Source organism: Convolutriloba macropyga, chromosome 2 (genome assembly GCF_964194025.1).
Source record: "Convolutriloba macropyga chromosome 2, txConMacr16.3, whole genome shotgun sequence".
Classification (NCBI taxonomy): Eukaryota; Metazoa; Xenacoelomorpha; order Acoela; family Convolutidae; genus Convolutriloba; species Convolutriloba macropyga.
Genome location: NC_134469.1, coordinates 12413865 through 12435358, shown reverse-complemented (window position 1 = coordinate 12435358; position 21494 = coordinate 12413865). Strand labels below are relative to the sequence as shown.

At 37.5% G+C, this 21494-nt stretch overlaps 1 protein-coding gene across 3 annotated transcripts in view; it reads right to left on the bottom strand.

Annotated features, from left to right (window-relative positions):
* Nucleotides 1-12729, bottom strand: part of LOC142356543 (clustered mitochondria protein homolog) — a 76905-nt gene extending 64176 nt beyond the window's left edge. For all 3 annotated transcript variants that reach the window (XR_012761437.1, XM_075408429.1, XM_075408432.1), the window contains exon 1: nucleotides 12719-12729. The gene's annotated coding sequence lies outside the window, so the exon portion shown is untranslated. The remainder of the gene's footprint in view (nucleotides 1-12718) is intronic.
* Nucleotides 12730-21494: the final 8765 nt, after the last annotated feature.

The window sequence follows — 21494 nt, the reverse complement described above, 5'->3', positions numbered from 1 at the left end:
CCCTCTTTGAGAAAAGTTAAGATAGCGAATTTTTTATGCAGATGAACGTCACGGATCAGACGAAATGGAAGCCTAGCAAAGGAATGCCTGGCCAACTGAATCGCCGCTCATAAAAATTTAAGATTCTAAAATTAGTCGAATGTCTCACGTTGGTCACCATGTAACTCAATTAACAAAAATTTGATGGCAGCGTTCTTATTCAATCAAAACGAACGCATTTTGATATATTACAGTAAGGCTCTAGATTAAAACGTGCCTAGATTAAAACGTTCCGATGACAGCAAAGTAAAAAAAAACCTAAAACAACAAATTAAGTACTACCAATTTTCGTCTGATGTTATTGATGTCAATATTGGTTCATAAGAAGTCGAAAGTAGTCAAGACAAGCAAAACCGTCCCTTTTGATAATTGTCATGGTGTGTTTAATTTGTATTTAAAAATTATATTCTGACTGATTACCGTTCTCGCGCTTTACTTTTAGTTGGTTACATTGTCCGTTACAGAAGTTGTTGGGTAAGCTTGCAAGACTGTGGGAATTATCACGGAGCTTAGTGATCAGAGCATCAGAACGGAAACACCTTGTGTTGGTCTCTTCAACTACACAGGCCAATCACCGGTCGTTAGTTATTGCTCGGTGGGCGTGTGCCACTTAGAATGTCGGTTCAGCGCCACGACCAAATCTTTGATCCAACGTGACAAATTAGCCTTAGCGTAAATCTGTGCACGGGTTTATCGGTTGCTGTGGTCGATATTGTCAACACTAACGCTTAAGAGACTTGTTGTTGCTTGATAGGATTTTCTTGCTCACAATGTTGAGTTGGAGGGTCTGTGGTTACTAAACTTGGACGCCGAGATTTCGACTCTATTCTGGCAAATATTGTGTTACAAAGACAATTGTATTAGTGTGCAAGGGAATTTATAAAAATTTTCTACGTAAATAAGAACCGTTTCTGCAGGAAGTTATGTTTGTTTTTCAAATTTTTTTTCCAACTGTTTAATAATCTCACGCTTTATATTTAATCGGTAAAAGGCAAAGACCTTTATGAACAACAAAAACTCACCTACAACGTTCCACAACCTTAAAAATATAAATCAAATCTTAATTGATTTTAATAATAATATATATTTATAGAAATCTTTTGTAATTTCGACGCGGATGGAAAAAATGGAGAAAGAGAATGAACATCTGCGCTCAGAGCTTCTACTTTGGGAAATTTCAATCAGTACTTGACCAACCTAATCCAGAGAAAAAACATTGTTATTGAAGCCAACAAAATTTGATGAAAAATGAGAAATCAAAACTGAGACCTTTTCGCTAGCTACGATGTACGAAATCCTGCCAATGAAGTGTTCTGCCAAAAAAAACGACCCTGCCAAAAATTGAACCTTCTGACGTACCCCGATACTAATTAAGATTAATAGCTCCTGATAACCATCAGTAGAGAAAATCAAATTATAGCCACCAATGCAGAGCGAGAAGCGTACAAAACTTTTGGAATCAAAAGGCCGAGCAATTTAGGAACAATGATAGACCACCTAAAAATTCCCCTTGAATAAAATACAAACTTTTTATACATTAGAACATTCGTTTGCAAAAGGTCAAATGGAAATAATTTTAAGGCACCATCGAAGACGCAGAAGCCATCTGGATGAAACTGTGCTTTATTTGGGTCTGGGTCTCAGAAAAATTTTTGCTTGAATCCATCAAGCGTAGAAAAACTTGCCTCTCAACCCTAGGGGTCGAGGTGTCAACGCCAAAAACTGCTTCAAAGTGTACGATTTACTGTGAAAACAGTAAAAACATGTAAAAATTCTTTTTTTAATGTTGAATGCGGTAAATGCGTTGGAAAAAAACAGTTCATCGCATAGAATATCAAATCTTGCGAAATCAACCGGCAAATTTATCAAATACTATCAAAGCAGAAAAATTTGCAAAAAAACGTAAAAGAACAGCGGTGAATGCGTTGAAAGTTGTGAAAAAACAAATCACCACTAAGACTCACAAAACTTGCAATTATTCATCGCTATAGATAGAAAATGTTTTCACAAATTTAGTATTGCAAAAAAGATGATATTTCTCAAATTTTACAAAATTTCAAAGCATTTGTTACCCATAACGTTTATTCAATCTGAATTATATTCACTAGAAGAAATATCGTCGTAACTGAAAGATGACCAGTTGAACAAAAATTGGTTGACATGCAAGAGTTCAGGGTTCGAACCCGTGAACTCCGGTTAATTTGAAAAAAAAACAACAAATGTTACAAAAGTTTACCACTAAAAACCACAAATCTTACAAAACTTCACCACTATTACCGCTTTTACCGCTAAGGGATGTGGGATAAGGATTGCGGTTTTTTTACCTTTATTCACCGCAATTCTTACACTTCTTTCAACAAAACCTCGGCCTGAGAACAGCTCAGCATGTGATCATTGTTTTCGATTGCGAGAGTTGAAGATGATTTTTTGATTATTTGCAGTTTGAATTTCTCTTTTCCTTTTTTATTGTGTTTTCAATTATTGTTGTTGAGCTCTGTGACCTAGTAAGTCCGTGTCCTCTGCCCTTGTTTGTAGAAAGTTAAGAAAGGTAATTAAATATACAGTTGAAAATTACGGGTCGGACGAAATGGAAGCCTAGTTTGGTCGAATCGAATCCCCGTTTGAACGTTTTGAATTTACGACAATGTTTTGAATAGGAAATTGTATGTCCGGGGCAGGAAGAACGGAATGCGTGGCCAACTGAATCCACAATCATAAAAATATAATGTTCAAAAATTAGTCCAAAGTACCACGTTGGTCACCATGTACTTCAGTTAACAAAAATTAGATGTAAAATTTTGTTCAATCAATAGGAACAGATTTTGATAGCCTACAGTAAGCTTTAAATTAAAGCGTGCTTGACATTGTTCCATTGATAGCAACGTTAAAAAACACACAAAACACCGTATTAGGTGCTACCGGTTTCGTCTGATGTTATTGATGTCAAAATGGGTTCATAATTGTCAACAGAACTCTAGAAAACCTGAAAAGTTTAATACGAAACCATCATCTTTGTTACTTATCATGGTATTACTTACCTAAAATTATATTAAACGAATTTTCGCCGCACTTTTTTTGAATGTTGAAACATTTTCTGTGCGTATATAAAACTTCTTTTTTAAAAACTCTACTGTGATTGATTAATATTTATGCGCTTTATGTTTAACCAAATACATTGTCTGACTCAGAAAATGTTGGGTGAAAACTACTAACTTTGCAAGCAGGCGGACGAGCACTCCATTTGAATTGCTCAAGAAAGCGCAGCTTGCGGTGCTGTTGGATCCACCACCGCGTTCAGCGATCATAGCAGTAGGTTAGTAACACCTTGGGTTGATCATTTCAACAGCACAGACTAAGTCACCGGTCTTTCTGTTTTGCTCGGTTGACATCTGCTACTTGGAACGTCAGTTCAGCGCGGTAACCTACTCTTTGATCCAACGCAACTGCATAGCGTAAGGGTAAAACTGCGCACGTGCGTACCAGTTGCAGTGGTCGCACTTGTCAACGCTAACGGTTAAGAGACTTGTTGCTGCTTTAAAGAATTATTCTTCTTGGATCTTGGATGAGAGGTTTGACGGTTATTACATCAAGTTGCCAAAAACTCAGTTATCTTGCGGCAGACAATGTATTACCAAGAGGATTGTATTACTGTGAAACGGTCTTTTTTCTTACCCTTCTACTTATATTAGAACTGTTTCTGCAAAAACTTATCTTCGTATTAAAACACTTTCTTTGAAAAGGTTAAAAATCTCACGCTTTGCGTTTAATCGGTGCTATGAATGGAATTTTATGAACAAGGAAAACTTACCTTCAAACGTTCCTGAAATTGAAGAAAAACATTGAAATTGAAACCTTGAAATTGAAGAAAAATAATGACCGTTAGCGCCACTTCAAATCAGCTACCAAAGCCATCAGACAGCAAGATATAACCTTTGAAAAGGAAAAACCTTAGAATTTTTCGAAACTCAAAAATAGTCAAACCTGAAAATTTTTACAATATGGGACCGAAATTTTGTACACCCCCCAATTTTTAGAAGGGAAAACCTGAGCAACCCGAGGTTACAGCACATGGTTAGGGTTAATTCTAAGCTACTCATGAACGCAACGAACGTTATCGCTTCAGACCCACAAGTGTGGCTATTAGCACTTATATGGTGCAAATTGGCATTTTTTTAAAATTTTTGATATTTATTGTTAAATTTCCTAAAATGTTTATTTTATGAGAATTTAGGTGACCATTAAAGGCCAAATTCCGTACGTTCGAGGCAATTAGAGCCACGTAATAACCATCTGTGCTTATGTCAATAAACGTAAATATTGCCGTAATTTGACATTTACTATGAACAGTGACCTAAATCACTTGATTAACCAATCAGAAACAAGTAGCGATGATGTTATAAATGATAAACATTTAATTATTCACTTTAACCCAGTTGTTTGAATAGTGAAACCGAGATAGAAATTTTATTTGGAACCATTAGAAACTGTTATACAGAACAGTTGGCTCTCGGATTGACTAAAATTTGATTCTTTAAATCTTTTTGTTAAGTTTTGAGTTTTAAGTTAGTTGAGCTTACTTAACGAGAATTAGCAGAATTACTAACACTGGCTGAAGCCTTACAAACGTCGGCACGAGATTGAACATAGATTATCACTAAGGATTTTCTTAACTTCAATCAACTAAATTAAAGTTACAGTCCTTTAATAAGTCCGAGCGTCTAATTGTTTCGACAAGATTGTTAGTCAATCGAACCCTGTGTAGAACCAGGCGGCTTAAAATTTGAGAACCAGGCTGGATATATCGGTTCCAATCAGATTGTGGAGCAGCCGCAACATTTGGTCCGCCGACCCGGACAACAACACGAACAGCAACGATTCAATTTGGTGGAATAGAACGAAATCTTACGATGACTGGAATGAAACCCGATAGAGATTGAAAAACGACTGACTACAAGAAATCAGGCCCCCTCAAGAAGCTGCAAAATGAGCAACTTGAATTGCTCAAAACGTTTGACGGACATCTGGCTGATGTGAAAATTCACTTGGCTCAGAAGAAACCAGTGATTGTAGAAAAAGCATAACAATCTTTCTTCGAGACGTACGATGATCTTAAGAAAAACAGACAGCAGCAAAGACAACTACTGAATCTAAAGTACTTGGAATGTTTTGAAGGCGACACCGAACGAAGATTGGGCGAAAAGAAGAAGACAATCGAATGCCAAAATACCAAAACTTAGAAAAATTGAAGGATATCGCAACATCGTTTTTAACCCAGGGAAAGACACCTTGCGGCTCTACACAATGTCGGAAACATGTGAATCGTACTATAGAGAAGCAGAGGAAGTGGAGTTCAATTTGGGATCAGAAAATTTAGACGGCTCCCGCAAGCAAGTTTTGTGCGGTAAACTTGAACAGATAGTAACGAAACTAGACTCAAGTCACGCAGCAGTTATACAAATCGTGAAATCAGATTTTGCTACGGAATCGTTGACAAGTTTAAGCGAGAAAAAAAATTATATTCAAAACCAACTAAAAAAATATCAGCAAAGCGCTGAGAATGAAAGTTAAACAGCATTAGTGTCATCCACTTCGGCTGGTAATAAAGACTCAAACGAAACTGTAATTAACACAGAAATTGGAGCAATAGAAAACCCAGAAAAGAACTTCGATGTCTCATCCAGACATTCTGCTACACAAAAAAGCCGAAAAAACCCAGTATCACCAACTTGCGATCATCGAGAAGGCGACAGATTGACGAAATGGAGCTCCAAAACATAAGAGCTAAGAAAGAGGCAGAGCAACGACTACGAGAGCGACAGTTGGACATAGAGAAGGAACGTAAGGTAAGAGAACTTTGTCGTCAGCCAGAAGAGTTACGTATACAAAAGAAACAACTGCAATAGCAACGAGAACAAGAGTTACGTCTAAAATTGCAACAACAAGAAGACGAGCTGCGTTTGCGACAACAAGAACGAGAACTCGAAAACGAAAGAAAGAAAGCTGAAGCCGACGAATAGCAAAAGCGCATGGAAATTGAATTGACAAAAAAGAGTTCAAGAGCATCTCGATCACAGGCAGACGACTTAGAAGATGTTTGATCAAGACACAATCTAGAAAGAACTGCAGGCTGGACAAATTCAGTTGCCCAATAGTCTGGCCCTAGTCGACCAATATCTCCAAATGTTGTGATCGAGCCTCCTAAGAATGTTACACAGGACAAAGATGACAAACGCTTTAGCGCCTACCAAAAAACTACACCGTGGTTCCAGCCGTGTGGAGGACTTTTCTCAACGCAACTGCAAGATTCGAGTATTCTCAAGAAACAAGAATTCCCTAAATCAATTAGGGTAACAGAACCACAGACGTTTTGCCCAAGACAACGTCCCAAGGCAACAAGGAGCATCAGTGTTCCCAAACAGGCAGAGAAGCCAGAGTCCCAAGCAAAATTCTCGCAACAGATCGATGGAGAGCCAAAATCAAACATCAGTGAGCCAGCCTACGGCACAAGTAATTTACCAACCGAATGGTGACCCAAGAGGATTAACAAAACTCAAGCTAACGGAATTCTCAAGAGATCTCTTGGTGTGGCCCGAGTGGGCGGAAATTTTCGTTGTAATTGTGGCACCAAAAAGAGCTGAGCGATATTGAGAAGATGCAGTATCTGAAAATTAGCCTCACTTGTCAGACAAAAGCTGCAATTTCTCGACTGGGTTTCAGCTCACATGCATATTATCAAGCCTTGGACATTCTCTGCAAAAAGTTTGTCTGACTGAGAGTTATTGTTGAATCTCAAAACTCAAGAAGATATGCACACATCCTCCAGTTCAACACAATGACTCCAGCGGCCATGTTCGTTTTGCTAAAGTAGGCAAAAACACGGTTAACGTTTTAACTCGACTTGGTTTCCAGCATAACTTGGTATCGGAGGGAGTTCTGAGTTCAGCAACCAGAAAAATTTCCTCTAAGCTTAGGAGCAGTGGCTGCGACTTCTACAGGATCGTCGACTACTAGCAGCGAGCTTGACTGTTTTCAAAGGCTGCTTGGAATCAGTTGCTTTCATACATGAAGACTTGTTAACCCAGACAACTCCAAGTTTCAAAGTCGCGAAAAGCCAAAAACAAGTACTTTTGCATCCAACGCTGATGATTATACAAAACAAAAATTCAGAAGGTCCGTTCAAAGATGGACAGCACGCCATTTGGAGTTGCGCCAATCAACCAATGAAAGTGAACGAGCGACGAGAACATATACAGAAGATCAGACTGTGTTTCGATTGCCTGCGACCTGGCCATTGGTCGAAGGATTGCAAAAAAAGAACCTGCAGTGTGCCCAGTTGTGCACAACATCAGTGCACAACATCAGAACAAGCTTTTGCACACCGAATTCCAAATAAGGAGGCTAGAACAGGGTGCCTCAGATGCTACGACAGCAGCAGCAACAATGATCACACAAGGGGTACTCCCTGTAGTGCGTATAAAACTGGTGAATGGAAACCACAGCCTGAGCGTGCAGGAAATTTGTGATACGGGATACTTAATCTCATTTGTGGACAAGTCCATTGTATCTACACGACAGCTGCAAGGCCAAAGAGCGTGTTCGTCAGTAGCAGGAATCCACGGATCACAAATTGTCAAGACGGATATAGTCCCGATATCGGCTTCGGCACACAAGAAGTCTCGACCAGTGACAACCGTGCAACTTTATGTTCATCAGAAACAGAAATTGGGTGACCAGATTGTAGAACAGCAGGGGTTGAAAGATCGCTACCCACATTTGAGTACTTTGCCAAATCAGAGCTACAATCTAAACGAAATTCAAATAATTGTTGGACATGACTGTTATGACATCCACCAGCTAATAGAGTTTGAGAAATCAGACGCTAAAACCGCACCGTGGGCAGTCAAATTGAAAATAAGATGGGCGTTAAGTGGTCACTTACCAGCGAAGCAAGCAGCAACTATTGCTACAACAGCAACCTCAGTATTAAAGGACAAGTTAGCTAGTTATTAGAGTAATTGAATCCTACGCCTCAAACTTTGGTCATTCCAAAGACAAACAGACAGCAAACAAAACATTGCCGCAAACAATTCGATTCACAGGTGAAAGATACAAAATTGGACTACTATAGCGAGAAGTGGAGGTGAAGTCGCCAAATAATTTCTACTCTGCTATGGGGCAACTCAAGTACCTATAACAACGCCTACAGAAAAAAGATATGTTGCGAAAGCGTTATCAGGAAACCATTGACACTGACGGCAAGGCTGGTTATGTCCGCAAAGTCCAACAAGTTGAGCTGAACGAAACCAGAGTCAAGCTTCAACGGTACTTGCCACGTCATCCTGTCATCAACCCCTCACAAATCCAAAAAATTAAAAGAGTGTGCAACGCAGCAGCAAAGTACCAAATTGTAGCCCTCAACGACAAACTTTTATCTGGACAGATCTAATGCAGAGTCTGATCGGAATTATTTTTTGCTTCCGAGAACACCTGATAGCACTTTCAGCCAACATAGAAGCGATGTTTCTTCAAGTTGCTGTCCCAAGCGATGCTTACAATTTCTCTGGCGAGAAGATCCAGAGCAGAGGATGGAAGTCTACGAGTATACACAACACAGATCAACAGAATGTAGACAGATCAACAAAATTTTTGAAAACTTTTGAGGCAGAGCCGCAATTATTGGACTAATCAACCCTTGGACTGAACTGCAATATAGACACAGACAGTCTCATAATCTGTCGCGGAACTGAGCAAGAAGTTCCAGCAAAAATATTTCGGAGAATTGTCCTATCCTTTGTTTCAGCAGTATTTCGACCAACTTGGGATATGATCACCCTTCACTATAAGAATGCAGTTTCTAATTAAAAGCATTTGGGCAGCAATGGGAAAAACATGGGACCAAAATTTGTCAGCAGAACACTAAAAACTATTCAGTGATTGGTGCTATGAGTTGAGAAGAATAAGGATGATGTCAATAAATCGACTTTTTTTCGAAAAAGTATGTACAAACTTGAGAGTACACTTTTTCACAGACGCGTCAGAAGAAACATTGTGCATAGTGGCATATCTACAAGACGAGGCAATGTTGAAACTTACCTATGTGATAGTAAAATGATAAATAGCACCTATCAGACAAACGACGATTCCGAAATTAGAACTCCAAGCCACAGTTTACAGAGTTCGTATCAGAAAACAGATATTGAGAGAACATGATGTCAGAACTGACAAAATCTATCATTGGACAGATTCATCTACAGTCCTACAGTGATTACAGTCAGCTCACAAGAAACTGCAATTGTTTTTTGCCAAACGGGCAGCAGAAATACTCGAAAACTTTTCAATGGATCAATAGACACATGTCAAAGGCATCGAAAACCCTGCAGATATTGTATCAAGAGGGATGTACATCGCAGGCTTCAGGGATTCCGGGTGGTTAAATGGGCTGGCACGGATCCAGACAGATGAAGAAAAGTGGCCAAAGCCGTGGTGCCAAGTGGATGAAGCAGAAGCTGAGCAAATTACCAGTACTGCAGCCACAGAAACCAAACTAGACCGACTAATCGATTGGAGACAGTAAAGTTCTTTCAACAGATTTAGAAACTTCATTGCCTAATGCATGAGGTTCAAGAAGAAGCAGAAGGGACCCCTTAAAGCAGACGAAATTCATCAAGCCGAGCAAATACCGTTTCGATTAAATGCGTTCCGAGATGTGTCGAGATGTGAAAAACAATTCGAGATGAGTCAAATGCAGACACAAGAATGCCAACCCATTTCATCCACCTATGGCAGACCTACCCTGAGAGCGACTTGATGAACACGTGTTCCCATTTACTCATACCGGAAAGGATTACTTCGGCCCCATCGAAGTGAAATTCCTACGACGTACAGTGAAAAGATGGTGCTGCCTCTTCATTTGTCTAATAACCAGAGCAGTACCAATCGAAGTGGCACAATCATTGGACACCGAGTCATTTCTAGCAGCAGTGACAAGATTCATTGCAGGACGTGGCTAACCAAACACCATCATCAGTGACAACGGAACGAACTTCGTTGGAGCAGCCAATGAGCTGAAAGCGTTTATGAACGAGTGGGACAAAGCTGAGGTTGAGAATGACTTCAGAGACAAAGCTGGGAGAAAGCTGGGGTTGAGAATGAGCTCAGAAAAAGTTTGTTCAGAGACTAGCTCAAAGTTGGAAGAAAGTGATGATCGCAAACTTGGACAAACGACTACTGCCCGCCGATGAGGTACTCAGTGACACAATGTATCTCATAGAGAAAACGTTTAACGTAAGACCCTTGAGAGCATTAAGTGACGGCCCTGAAGACCTGACAGCACTTACACAAAATCACTTCTTGCTAGGACGAGAGAACGCGAGTGCTAGATTCATGCCATCCAACGACCGCTACCATGACCTGAGAAAATCTTTCAAAACGTCTCAAGCATATGCCGAAATAATCTGGAAAAGATTGATTAATTTGCACAATGGATCCACAACGCGAATATCTTCCACAGTGGAACCAGAGACCGAGGCGGTTTAAAGAACATGTTCGAAACCTGAAGGAATGCGAGCTAAGATGCCTAAAATATAACTCTGCGAAAATCTGTGAGCACAAGTTGGGACTAATCTCTGAAAAATTTCACTGGCAACGACGGTGTTTTGAGATCAGAGAGAGTCCAAATGTCACATGGAGAGCTAAACCGGCCAGTCGTGAAATTAGCGCCAATATTCTACGATGGTGTTTCCGAGATCGAAAACAGGGTCGGCGATGTTAGCGCCAATTCAAATCTGCTGCAAAAGCATCACACAGCAAAACATAACCTTTGAAACTGAAAAAATTTAGAATTTGTCAAAACTCAAAAATGGTCAAAACTGAAAGTTTTTACAAATTGGTACCGAAATTTTGTATACCACACCGATTTTTAGAAAGGAAAGCCTAACGAATCCGAAGTTATAGCACACGGCTAGGTTGACCATAAGATTTTCATGTACCCAACAACCGTTTTGGAATCAGACCCACAAATGTGGCTATTTGCGCTTATATGGTGCAAAATTGGCATTTTTTGATATTTTGTTATTTATTGTTAATATTCTTAGATTGTTTTTTTTATGATACCTTAGGTGACCATCAAAGTCCCAATACCGTACGTTCGAGGCATTAAGAGACACGTAATAACCATTCGTGCTTATATCAACAAATGTAAATATTGCCGTTATTTGACATTTATTTTGTAAACAATGACCTATATCATTCTCTTGATTAAAAAATCAGACACAAGTAGCGATGATGTTATATATGATGAATATTTGATTTTTTAATTTAACTCAATTGCTTGAAGAGTGGAATCTTATGATCTTGCAAGTTTTAATTTGGTTGAGCTTACTTAAACCAGGCCGTGAAAAACCAGTTTGTTCTGAAAATCGAGAAGCAAACTGTGATATAACGGTTCCACTGAGATTCTCGAAGAGCCGCAACAATGACCAATTGCAGTCAGAATTTCTACTACTAGAGAAACTACAACAAGTACTTGACCAACGTTCGCCGCAGATGAAAAATTGCTTTTGATGGACAACAAATTCCTTGAAAACGAATAAGAAACTGTGGCTTCAGAGTTTCGTCTATTCGAGTTTCGGCGCGTTAAAAAGGAATTTGACTAGCTACGGTGTATGAGATTTTGTCCGTGAAGTGTTCTATGAAAAAAGTAAAACACAAGGCCACAAGTTGAAGCTATTGACGCCCCTGATGCTAATAAAGATGAATAGCTCCTGATATCCATCAACAGAGCGCACCCACTTTTAACCAACAATGTAGCGCGGGAAACGTACAAAACTTGTGGAATAGAAAACCGACAATCGCATATCTTACAAAATTAACTGCCAATTTTACCAAATGAATTCACCTCAGAAAACTTGCAATGAAATATATAAGAATAGCAGTGAATGCGTTGAAAGTAGTGAAAAAAACTCACCACTAAGATTTCAAAAACTCACAGATATTCATCGCTAAAGTAAGAAAATGTTTTCACAGCAGAATTGCTGCAAAAAAGATAAAAAATCTCAAATTTTTTGAATTTTTAACACATTTGTTAGCCATAACGTTTTTTGAATCTGTTCTTTTTTCACACGAAAGAATATGAACATAACTGACAGATGGCCAATTGAATAAAAACTTGTTGACATGCAAGAGATGAGGTTTCGAACCCGTGTACGGGAGTTAAATATGTAATAATTCCGGTCAATGTGGTGAAAAAACAAATAATTGTTACAAAAATTTGCCGCTAAAAACCGCAAATCGTACAATAGCTCACCGCTGAAACCATTAAACTTAGAAAATATCACGACTATTACTGCCTTTATCGCTAAAAAATGTGTGCGGAATGCGGTTTTTTCCCTTTATTTACCGCAATTCTTATATTTTTTTACAGCAAAAACTCGGACTGGGAACCGCTCGGCACGTGAACATTGTGTTTGATTGCGTGAGTTGAAGATTTATTTTTAATTTTTTGCAATTTCTCTTTTACTTTGTTCTGTTTTCAATTGAGCTCTGTGACATAGTAAGTCTGTGTCCCTGTTTGTAGAAAGTTACAAAAGATAATTGAATATATTGTTGAACGTCACGGGTCGGACGAAATAAAAGCTTAGCAAATCGCACCCCCGATTGAACAATTTGAATTATGAAAATAATTTAATAAGTAGTTGAGGGAGCGGAAGAATGGAATGCCTGGCCAACTGAATAAAAATTTAAGATTGTGTCGAAAAATTAGTCGAATGTCCAACGTTGTTCACCAGGTACTTCAGTTAATAAAAATTAGGTTGGATTTTTTTTCTATCAACAAAAACATTAAGCTCTAAAACAAATACATTAAGCTCTAGATTAAAATGTGCTTGACATTGTACCGATGATAGCAACGTAAAAAAAACACAAAACACCATATTGAGTGCTACCGGTGTTTGTCTGTGGTTATTGATAACAAAATGGGTTCATTATTGGCCAACATTAGTGTATAAGACCTAAAAATATAACTCAATTTCATCACTTTTGTTAGATATCATGGTATTACTCATTTAAAATCAGATCAAACGTACTTTTTCTACACTTTCTAGGTATATTAGAATGTTTTCTGTGCGTATTTAACGTTGTATTTAAAGACCTTCCTCTGACTGATTAATATTTTTGTACTTTAAATTTTACACGTTAAATTGTCCGACCCAAAAGATGAAGGGATAAAAAGTACTAGTTTTACAAGCAGGTGGACGAGCCATCCGTTTGAATTGCTCAACAAAGCGGAGCGTACGGAGTTGTTGGATCCGTCACAGCGTTCAGTGATCACAGCAGTTGGTTAGTAACACCTTGAGTGGGTCTCTTCAACTGCACAGACTGAATCACCGGTGTTCAGGTTTTGCTCAGTGGGCATCTGCCACTTGGAACGTCGGTCCAGCGCGGGGACCTACTCCTTGATCCAACGTAACTGCATAGCGTTAGCGTAAAACTGTGCACGGGCGGACCAATTGAAGTGGTCCAACTTGTCAACGCTAGCGTTTAACAGACTGGTTGTTGTTGCTTGATAATATTATCCTCCTCAGAATCTTGAATGGGAGGGCTGTTGGTTATTAAAACAGGACGCCAAAAACTTACTTCATTTTTGGCAACAATTTATTACCATGAGGACTTTATTACTGTGCAACGTTCTTTTTCTTAGCCTTCTACTTATATTAAAACTGTTTCTGCAAAAAGTGTATTTGTTTTCAAACACTCTTTTAATGGGTTCAAAATCTCACGGTTTACGTTTAATTGCTGCAATGAAGGGCATTTAATGAAGAATGAAAACTTAGTTTGAAACGTTCTCCAAACCGAAAGACATAATTCAAACCCTAATTTTTATTTATTATAATATTTTATCATATTATAATAATTATTTATTATAATATATTTGATCAAAGTGTGCCGCAGAAGAAACGTTGTATTTGATATACAGCAAAACTCTTTTGAAAAATAGGAAATCAAAAATGAGGCTTCAGAGTAATTTATATTCAAGTTTCGGAGCATTAAAAAATGATTCGACAAGCTACAAGGCGCAAGATCTTGTCAATGAAGTGTTCTGCCCAATAAAAAAAAAACAATGCCAAAATTTGAACCTATTGATGCCCCACTGATGATGCTAATAGAGATGAGTAGGTCCTGATACCCATCAACAGAGCGCACTAATTTTTGGCCACCAATGTAACGCGGGAGGCGTTCATAACTTGCGGATTTAAAAAACCGACAATCGCATATCTTACGAAATTCACAGCCAATTTTACCAAATATATTCACCGCAGAAAACTTGCAAAAAAGATATAAGAATAGCGGTGAATGCGTTGTAAGTAGTGGAAAAAAACTCACTTCCAAGATTCAAAAAACTTACAAATATTCATCTTTAAACTTAGAAAAAGTTTTAACAGCAGAAAGAGTTGAAAAAAAGATAAAAATACTCAAATTTTACGAATTTTTAACGCATTTGTTACCCATAACGTTTATTGAATCTGATTTATATTCACAAGAAATAATATGAACATATCTAGTAGATGACCAGTTGAAAAAAAACTTGTTGACCTGCAAAAAGTGAGGTTTCGAACGCGTGTACGGCAATTTTTATATGTAATAATTCCGCTAAAAACCGCAAATCTTACAATAATTCATCGCCAAAATCAACTAATCTTGCAAAATTTCATCACTATTAATGCCTTTATCGCCAAAAAAGTGGGCGGCTTGCGGTTTTCTTTTCACCTTTATTCACCGCAATTCTTATATTTATTTCAGCAAAACCTCGGACTCGGAGGCGCTCGGCACGTGAACATTGTGTTCGATTGCCATATTTGAAGACTATTTTTTGATTCTTTGCAGTTTAAATTTCTCTTTTTTATTCTTTTCAACAAGGAAAACAATGATAACGATGAGAACAATGAAAACTCACCCTAAAGATTTTCTTTAAAAATACGCACTTTTTATACCATAGGACTTAAAATTAAAAAGTGTGTCAATTGAATATTTTTTTTGAACACTGAGTGAGCTGTACACTCTTTGTGAGTTACACACTCATATACAAAAGAGCACAAAACAACCTGGGGCTCCAAGGTCAAAGACAAAGTTCAGATCTCGTTTTGTTAACACTTTTATGGCTGACAGAAATTTGAAAGTTGACAGAAAAGCTTGGGCTTCGAGCAATATTTACAAAAATGTCAAAAATTTTGACTTTGTTAATTTACCACGCTGATTAAATTGATATTTAGTACGGACCAATGTAGGGAAATCATTCAATCATTGAACAAAAGTTCCCCAGTTCGAGCTGACAACTCACTTGAATCTTTAAAATATCAATTAACCCTGCCTAACTAGTTATTAGTTCAAATTTGTGTTTTAATAAGAACCACGCTCAACCCGTTTCCGATTTCATATTTTGGTCACGGAGGGGGCTGCCGTAGTGGAGGCAGAGACGAGATTACTGGTGCAATAAATTCATATAAAAACCCCTGACCAACGAAAAACGAACTAAAGACTTTGATGAAAAATAAATTGTAGTCTTTTTCCATCAACAGATTTTGAAAAAGAGTAATTTTGATCAAACAATTTGCTACAATGATATCGGAATGATCAGTCGAGAACCATTTTAATATTCGGATGCAAATTACAGTGATAAAAAATTATAAATTGGGCGACCAGTTCCAACAAGATACTTTTCAAGCAGTGATTGTACTTTTTTAACTTAAAGACCAAAAGCCTATATGTTTTGGTAACAAGCTGTGCATAGTGCAGTGTCAGTGTTAACAGTCTACTTGATTTTTAAAACGTTGAAACCTTTTTGTGATGGGTTCATTTATTTGGGATGAACCTTTCAGTGAGCATCTTGGCAACAACTGGAGCTGAATTTCGACCTCATATCTGGAAGGCCTATGTAAATTCAACTACTCAAGTTAATTAAAAGACGCCAAAAAGAAAAGAAAGAGAAATTTTGAAATAGTCGGGTGCTTGAAACAAGTTCAAGAAAAGAGTTCCAGACCAACAAAAGGGAAAATATCATGATCTCAGGGATATTACCTTGGACTTATATATTAAAAATTTGAAAAATCTTGAGTTTGAGATAAAACAAAAGCAGAATTGAAACGTCTCAAATTTGGTAACAAAAAACAGAAAAAGCAGAAAAAACGTCTGGGAATCAAGATTATGAGAAAAGTAAAGTTTTCAATTTGAAGACCAAATCGAAAAGAGACAACCAAAAGTGCTTTGAATTCTGACAAAAAGTTAAATTTTTACAGAAATTTTTTCATTTATCAAAGCAGGCAGCCAGACCCCACAAATTGGCGAATTTTGGCCAGACCCCACAAATTGGCAACCCCACAGGTTGTTGGAAGGTGTATCCGAGATTTCTCTGTGAGTACACCGGGTTGTATCTTGTCTATCTCGGACTCGGAGGATGTTACTTCAGTACTGCTGGCACCTGCATACATTCGGTTCCATGCTCTGCAAGCAGAAGTGGAAATGCAAAGCCAGTGCGTGCAAGAAGAGCAGGCAAAAAACACAAAATCTTCTCTACAAACAGAATCAGTCGAGCTTCGTCATAAAAAGACCGATCATTGCATTAGGGCTAAAGATGCAACAAAAGGATATTGGACGTGAGACGTGTGGCCACAATGTAAAGACAATGGCATCCAAAACCGAGGAGAACTCAACTGACTCATTGAAACAAGAGTTTGGTGAGTTTTATTTATTTTATAGACAACGATTTTCCGGTTTTCGGGCTCTTGTCGGTGAGTGTTCTGCCACCAGAGAAATAAAAATAAAAATAAGGCCATAAATGGAAACTATTGACAAACCTTGATGCTAATGGAGATTACTAACTGTTCATAGTCACCAATCGAACATACAAGGCTTTGGCCACCAATGGGGCGCGCTAAGCGTTCAGTATATGTGGAATAAAAAAGAGAAACATACAAGAAATTGAAAACCACCTTGAAATTTATCTTTTTAAAAGTACATCAATATACGTATTAGGACATTCATTTGAAAAGAGTTATGAATGAATATGTTTTTTATCACAGAGTGAGTGGTACAGTCTAGATTTTTTTTAACAGGGAGCAGCAGCGTGACTCACACACTCATATATAAAAAAGAAAGGATTCAAGGTCAGAGATATAATTCGAATCCTAATTTATTACCACATTTATGGCTGACACAAGGTCGACAGGTGTCATAAAAGAAAGAAAAATTTGAACAAAAAATTCGGGATACCACACTGGCAAGGTCGATATTTGGCACGGACCAACTTAAGGCCTTAATTCAATAATTGACTACCAAACCTACCATCCAAGCTAACGACTCAATGGAATCGTGAAATTAGAAATTGCTTCGTCTTTGTATCCAAATTTCTTTTTCAAAATCATTTTTTGTGATTTACAAGAACCGTGCTCAATCCATTAAATTTATATTATGTTGCGCACGGGTGGCTACTATGCCAATATGTAATAAGTAGACAAGGAAAAAAAGAAAAGAGCGCAAAATTAAATAATACTTTTGTATTCGAAAACACTTATCTTCAGAGTCATGAATGCAATTAGCAACAAAATTAATCAATTATGATTAAACCGATTTTATATTTGATCAAAGGAATCGTTTGAGACCTGTTATTATTCAGAATATGTCTTACGTCTACAAAAAGGGCGTCATTTTTAGACAAAAAAGAAAAATTTGTCCACTAATTTTTTTTTTGCAAAAAACCTGTGTCTTATCCATTAAACTCATAACGATTTCCTTAAAGCAAGAGATTTAATCTTTTTGCACCTTCCTTGGGAGACAAAAGCGTCATATGGGATTTCTAAAAAACGAGACCAGGTAACAAATAGACAAAAAAAGAACAAAACTTAAAAAATGTTTTTTTTTTTACTTTTTAAAACAATTGTATTCAAAGTCATGAAAGCCATCAGCTATGTAATCAAATCAGAACAAATGCTCACTTATTCCTCCAAAAAAGCCAGTGAGAACTGCCGAAAATAAGAACATGAAAATTCATACAACTACAAAGACAAAGTATAAACGACATTTAAAGACAAAATAAAAAAATTTGAATTAAATTCATCGAGAAAGGGTCGTCGAAACCGTTAAAACCATAATCCATGCCTTAAATGATCTTAAGGTGTTCAATTTTGCCTAATTGTGAACGCCAATTTGGTAATATGTGAACAATGAATGACGCGATAAAGTGAAAAAGCGAGAAAAAAACTTGAAAACTGCTCTAATGCCTAAAAATAAAAAAAATATTGTGAAATCTAGGAGTATCAAAACCAGAAAACCATGACTTAAAGCAAAAAAAAAAATTCATTTCATTAGAAAGAAGACAAAGAAGAAGTATTCTTTGGTGAGACTACGCTACAATATGACCAAATTAAGGGGAAAATAGTGGCAAATTCAATAAGCAATATTGTATATTTGAAAAACAAACAATTTTAAAAGTCAAGAAAACCAATATCTTTGAATATAGAAACTAGATACATTAGTTTGGAACTGCTTATGAAGCTAATTTGACCTATCAACACTGAGTTTTTATTTGAATTGTTCGTTTTTTCATTAACATGTAAAATTTTTTCTTAAAAAAGAGTGACTGATTACATTGCGAAATATTTTTGGATTGTAACAGTCCAAGATTGGACCAAAACCAGCCTTGCTTTTGCTGTTCACTAAGAACACTCAATCGTTTTGAATGTTATAGATCCAGATAATTTGTGAGGAAATCAAAAGTAAATGCTGCGTTTTTGATAATCATTGAGTATATTTAGCAAAAAACGGTAAAGAGTCAATTCCAGAATACTCTCGCTGGGAAGGGAAGTAGGTCTAGCTCGGTTTGTAATTTACAAAGATTATGTTATGTGATTTTGGGTGTGAACTTTCGGCTAATTTAATCAAAGTGGTCTAAAGAAGCTTATTTCGAGTTTATAAAAAAAACTTTATAAACAATTAAAACACATGTACAACAAAGATGAAGCCAAAAAAGAACTATTTGTTTTTCACTCAGGGTTGGACAAACTCCAGTCTTGGTCGAAAAATAGTTCAAAGCTGGAAAAAGACGAAGTGCAATTTGCAGATCCTGATGTAGAAATGGGTATTTTGCAATTGCCAGTTGTGTTCCCAGAGAAGGCAAAGAAATTTAACATCTCTACATCTGATGTCGAATCATAGTCGCGGGTTCTTGCACTATCTGTTTCATTGGATCATGCCTGTTTTAAAATGCACAATTTCCGACAACTTTGCTCTATTTTGAACATAAAAGCACACTTTCGAATCATGTGAACGCCTTGTCTGAGCATCTAACCAAAGCGAATTTTTCACTTTGTCTGGGTCTGTTATAGCTTAGATTAGCTATGTGAATTGGATGAGTAGTGTGATTACACTATATTAAATCTATTGTGGAATCGCAAGGCGAATCCTGAATTATGTGTGTTTTACTAAATTTACTAGATGGAATCGCAAGGCGAATCCAGATTAAATTGAGCTTGAGCAAAATGAAGAGCGATTACAAAGACAACTTGAATTCAGGAGATTATTTGAGATTATGTTTACTTAACATAAAATAGTATGAACAAACTATGAAACAATTTAGTAGACTAGCGGGAATATAGTTATATGTGGATAATAAAAGTCGTCATAACCTTTGTTATAAAACGCATGATATAAATATTAAAATAGAGGGTAATTTATAATTCAGTACACATAAGGGTTTCGATATATATTTATGTATCCATAGGTATCACATTTCCCCCATGACAAGAAAAATTTTGTAATGTATTTACAATTTTTTAGAAAGAATCAACACAAACAAATTAAACGGGTGGAAAGGAATGGTCAGTACAAGTGTCAGAATCATTAGGGGAAAAGCGCCACGAATGTAAAGTTAAATAAACGGAAAGGCATTATTTTATGCATTTGTAGAGCAAATACATGTGGAGAAATATAAGTGCATAAGCAGTGGATATACTATTGAATACTGTTTAAATGGAATTGCGAGGCGGATGCAGTAAGTATAATTTTAAAACACAATGAAAATGGGATTCGCAGAGCGAATACATATAAGAATTGCGATTGAGGAAATGAAAATGGAAATAAATAAAGAAATGAAACATAACTAAAATAAATAGGTTTCGCAGGCTGAATACATGACTGAATTTAAACAATTAGTTTTTTCAACAGTTTTAAAGTTTTATCAATTGTCCTTAAATTTCGTTCTCAGCATCCCATACTGACATCTCTTTTTCTTGTTCATATTCGTAGTAACGGATTCGGGAATCGGGTGGAGATACTTGACCAATTTGAATGCCGTCCTTGGTGGAGATGGAACTCGAGATTGTTCAGCACTTTGAATTAAGGCGACTACCGATTCTTCGGTGGCTGAACTTTGCTTGCTTTGATTTTTGGGCATGCGTTTCTTTGGTTTGGATGGGTAAAAAGATGTCAGTGAACTATTTGGGGAAATGTCTGCCTCCGTAAATCCGTAGAATTAGAGTCGTTTTCTTTTCCGCCCTTCGTTCTGTGATGGAGTATCTGATCCCAGTGACGATTCGGGTAGTTCTTGAGGTGGTGGTACTGGCGGAGCGGGTAAAGATGAAAGTCCAGGTTGATCTTGAGATGCACTTTCACTGGGTTCGTTCGGAGGGGCTGTGGTTCGTCTACGTTTAGGTTGTGGCACGGATAAAGCACGGGTGACGTTAGAATTGACGGATGAAACTTCTGATGTGGTGACCCCTCTTCTCCCCTCTTCTGTTTTTCTCCCCTCTCCTGATTTCTCCCCCTTCTGTTTTTTCAAGTCATTGCTATGCTTGGCTATTTTTGTTTCTGTTGTTTGTTCATACGGGGCGGGTCTGAGCTGTGCGTAAGTCCACAGATTAGTGGCACGCTCCGCTTTTGTGCCAAACTTTGCCAAATCACTATCTCAAACTTTTACAAGTGCTCGTCCTGGTTCGTTGATGATTGTTGTCGTTGGAGAAGATTTGGTCACATACGATCCAGGTTTGAGGATTTCGTACAAGCCAGCGAGTTGTCGTATTGCTCTCTTCTTGTTTGGCAGTATTTGGGCAAGTTTGATGTTTAAGGATGCCTCAGTCCTGGGAATGGGGTTCGAAATTTTTGGATGGATTATGAATCGGGATTCTTTGTTATTGGAGTCACACATATTTTTCTCATGATCCAGCCCAACTCGTCGAGGAAGTCATCTGCGGGGACCGGGTCGGCATCTAAACAGTGGTTTATAATATTTTCGTAAGTTAGATTTAGACTCGAAGGAACAGTACTAAATTCTTTAAAGGTGTATTTGCCGGGCGACCAAAATGAGCTTCGAACGGTGTTATCTTTGTGATTTTCTGTTTTGTTAGACCAAGATCTGAAATAATCTGTTTAATTGCAGTAGAAGTGACAAAGGTTTCTTTTTTCTCAGCTTT